This window comes from Crocuta crocuta, unplaced genomic scaffold (assembly GCF_008692635.1).
Source record: "Crocuta crocuta isolate KB4526 unplaced genomic scaffold, BGI_CrCroc_1.0 scaffold445, whole genome shotgun sequence".
NCBI classification, from domain to species: Eukaryota; Metazoa; Chordata; class Mammalia; order Carnivora; family Hyaenidae; genus Crocuta; species Crocuta crocuta.
Genome location: NW_027530847.1, coordinates 2,681,800 through 2,685,957, shown reverse-complemented (window position 1 = coordinate 2,685,957; position 4,158 = coordinate 2,681,800). Strand labels below are relative to the sequence as shown.

Here is a 4,158-nt window from a genome sequence, read left to right as displayed (position 1 = left end):
GGGGAGGGACAACGGAGGGGTCCCGGGACTGGCAGAAGGGACTCTCTCCCCGGGACGTCCGGGGGAGCGGCTCCCATCCGGCTGGAGACCTGGCATGGCAGGGGAGGAGAGGACCACTGGACCACCTGGGACAAGAAGGAAAAATAGCGCGGGGTGGTGGTGATATGTCTTGCAGAGATACGGGTGGAAGGGATACTTTTGCTGTACTTCCCAGACACCGGGGAGAGAGGTTTGTCCCCAGGGAGGGAGATGGGGTGGCCTTCCTGGGGTCTACAGTGGAGGAGAGGACGTGCTTCTCCGGAATGAAGTGGACCAGAAGAGTGGTCCCTTGCTCATCGGGCGGGGGTGTCCTTACCTGGCCTCGGCTTCAGAGGTAGCCTCCTTAGGGGCGGGGGAAAGAGGAAAGAGTTCAGCCAGGAAGGTGGGCGTCGGTTCCTTAAAACTTGGACCGGTGGGTTTCGGGCGAAACCCGTTTTCCCCCTCCCAGGGATAGAAGGAAAGGAATGGATGTGGGTGCGGGCGAGCAGGTGGGCCAGGGTGTGTGCACCAGGGGGGTGGTCTACCGGGGCGAGGCACAGCGGGACAGCCGGGACGCCCTCGGGAGGGGCTGTCCTCTCCGTGCACACCTGGCCGGGGAGGAGCCGCGCTGGGGCGGCGCCGCCCTGCCCCGGCCACGCTGCCTGCCCTGGGGGCTCACTTTCCATTTTCCCCCTCTTCCGGGGTGAAGCTGGTCCCACTTCCCAAACTCCACAGACTGAGGTCTCAAAACCTTTAGCACCTTCCAGAATACCGACTTCCCTGCTTGTGTGATTGTTCGAGGAGGGAGAGTGGGTGTTGAGTCCCACTTCGTTGGAGAGAAAGTGGAAACCAGGAAAGACTGCGGGGTGGACTTAGCAAGTTAGCAACAGGGAGCCGCTCTTCGGCTCGGGCTTCCCTGCTGGGTTTACTCACCTGTGGCAAAGAAGGGCAGCCTTTCTGGGCCCAACCCCAGGCCTGTGCCTCCAGCCTGCCTTTTCCCCATATTCTCTGGCCTGAGACTGGACTCTTGAGCTTCCCCATCTCCCCACTTCCCTCGCGGCTTCCCCCTGCGCCTCTATGCATCCCACCTCCTGCACTCCCCGCCCACCCCCACTCCCCTCCCAGCTGAGAGAGTGCATGCATTAAACCGAATTATGGGCAGTGTGGATTTGGACCACTTCCTGATTTCTGGATGCTGTGGTTTAGACTGGCGGAAATTTTCCCGAGGAGGGATAACCCTTCTGCCGCCCTCAGGCGGAGGGCTCAGGACACTGACCTACCCTTGCCCTCTTCCTCAACACCTGCTGTGGCTTCTTGCGCCCCCACCAATAGATTCCAAGACGGATCCGATTTTTCCAAGGTTGAAATGATGCTACCTATTTTATAGGACTGGTATGCAGGAATTACTCGTAGGTAGCATGTGGGGTAAGCTGGCTGCCCTCTTTAGCAGCACACATAGGTCTTTGGCATGCGTTTAAAATTGTCCGAGCAACTCCAGTTCCCTCTGTGCCTTAGTTATTACATCTGTGAAATAGGAACAGTCTTACTAATAACCCCAGGTTGTGTAAGAACGAAACCAGTTTTATGCATGATTTAACCTTTAACCCTCTATGTTCCTTAGCTGCCTGATGGGTGTCAATAGCTCCTTCCACATTGGGCTTGGAGAAAGGGCTTGATGGGATAGCAGGTGATGAATGTTGACATCTGTAATAGTTAACCAATAGCCCCTCTTTTTAGGGTAGCCATTGATGAGAAATGGGGATGAAGGGAGGGACCTCTGCTGGCCCTACCTATCCTGCCTTCCTCCAAGGTGCTCTATTCCTTTCAGCTAGGAAAGCTTTTCCAGATCATTGTCCTCAGTTTGGGAGTTGGCAGGAAGGAACGCCTTTGTTCCCTCTGTAAGGAGCCAGGGTTTTCTTTGATGGGTTGGGGGACATTTTTACCCTTCGTCCCCCAAAAGCTTGAGGCCTACCTTGGAGGCATAATTGCAGAGCTAAGTGAGACCCTTTAACTTTCCTCTTTGGGGTAAAGAGGGCCAAGACAAAGGGGTTGGGGCTGAGTGCATCGTGCTCCTTAAAGCCACAGGCATCACCCGCCCCTCCTTCAAAAGCTGGAAGGGGAGGAGAGTATCTGGGAGCTGCAGGGGGTGAAAGGGAGGAGCAAGGGAGGTGGGGTTGGGGGAAGTTGCTTGCCTTCCTTTCCTTCCTCCAGCCACGTGGGGCATGCGACCCAATGGTGCCTGTCACCCCTCATTATTGCAGCCCCAGGGACAGTTAACGATTTGGGGTTTGAGCAAGTTCTTCCGAGAAAACTTAACCTTAGGATTCCTTTGTCTCAGACCAGCTCTCATGCAGGCTGTCCTGCTCAGACACCTTTTCCAAGGTGGTGCATTTTATTTTATTTTATTTTAATGTTTTTAATTTTATTTTTGAGAGAGAGAGGGACACTGGATCCAAAGCAGGCTCTGCATGGCCAACGTGGAGCCCGATGCAGGGTTGGAACCCATCAACCTTGAGATCATGACCTGAGCCCAAGTGGGACTCAGCCGACCTGCCACGCAGGCACCCTGAGCTAGTCCATTTTAAATCTCTAACTCCTGGGTCCTATATCCTGACAAATGCCCCCAGTCTCCTCCAGCACTTGACAGGTACAGGGCCTCAGCTCTGGCTCATTCTTGTGAGTTTATTTTTTAATTGTGAATTCAGGTTGTTGGATCAGAGAAGTGCGGAATTAGTCATTTCATTTGCAGACCATCCTTTTCTTTGTAAAGTGATGGGCAGATTTGTCTAACTTCTTGTGGGGGCTGATCTCATCAGATCCCTTTTGTAGCTTTTGGGACCGAGGGGTTAGGGGCACTGACCCCTCTGCCTTCACACACTTGAAAATCCATGTATAACTTGACTACACCAAAACTTAATAGCCTACTGTTGATGGGAAACCTTACTGAAAATATAAACAGTCTGTTTGCATGTTACATGTATTATATAGTTTATTCTTCCAATAATACCTAACTTTAAAATTTTTTTTCAGGGTACCTAGGTGGCTCAGTTGCTTAAGTGTTAGACTCTGGCTAGGTCATGATCTGCTGTCAGCACAGAGCCTGTTTTGGCTCCTCTGTCCCCCTTGCTGTCGTCCCCCACTGGTTCTCTCTGTCTTTCAAAATGAATAAACTTTAAAAATTTAATTTTTTTCCTCGTATTGCTAGGTTATGTAGTTGGTCTGTTTTTTTCAAATTGTCGCAAATCTCCAAACTTTTTTTCAATATATTGTAAAAAATCAGTATATATGACACCTGTAGTTCAAACCCACATTGTTCAGGGTCAACTGTATTGTAAAAAAGCCTGTTATCCATTGGGTTATATATATTATTAGTCTGAGGCAAGAAAGAGGCCTGGGCATTACAATCAAGGCTGGATTTACATACCTATTCATTCCATTTTTAAGTCACTGGCTTGAGCCTCCATTTCTCCATCTGCAAAATAGTCCCAAGAATGGTTGGCCAATTGCAGGCAATGTTTAAATCAGTTGAGTTGCTATAGCTTAAAAAGTTGAGTGAATGTTGCATGTTGTGGGGGCCCCTGGCTGGCTCAGTTGGAAGAGCATGAGGCTCAACCTCCGTTTGTGAGATTAAGGCCCATGCTGGGTATAGAGATTAAACTTTTAAAAATGTTGCACATTAGGTAGTAAATACTCAAATACTGGCAAGTGGTTCTTCTTTACTTCAGGAGGGAAACACAGTCCCACTTCGCAGTCTCCTCAGGTTTCTTCCAGGGAATAAGCAAAGAATAAGGACGACCTGTTTTGTGTAGGGAATTGAACTATTTCAAAAAATGTTTGATACGAGTGAACATCCCATTTACTGTCTTCAGATGCCAAGAAGAAACTAGTCATCTATAATTTCACAATGCCAAGGGAATCAATGTTTTGCTTTTATTTGGGGGCCCCCATGTCTGTAGATAGGACCAGGAGGACTTTCTAAGAAAGGGACCTGGATCCAAGGAGTACAGAGTGGCAAGGAAAGGTGGCACTGTGGTCACCACTGGGGCTGGCTTTGCAAGCAGATGGAGAAGAGTTTTGGGAACAGATTCTTGGGAACCTACCACCATTGGCTTCTGCCTTTTTTTTTTTTTTTTTTTTTTT

The 4,158-nt window shown here is 50.0% G+C and overlaps 1 long non-coding RNA gene across 1 annotated transcript in view; it reads right to left on the bottom strand.

The window, feature by feature from the left end:
* Positions 1-508, bottom strand: part of LOC144235812 (uncharacterized) — a 7,086-nt gene extending 6,578 nt beyond the window's left edge. The window contains exon 1 of the long non-coding RNA XR_013336318.1: positions 356-508. This is a non-coding gene — a long non-coding RNA (uncharacterized LOC144235812). The remainder of the gene's footprint in view (positions 1-355) is intronic.
* Positions 509-4,158: the final 3,650 nt, after the last annotated feature.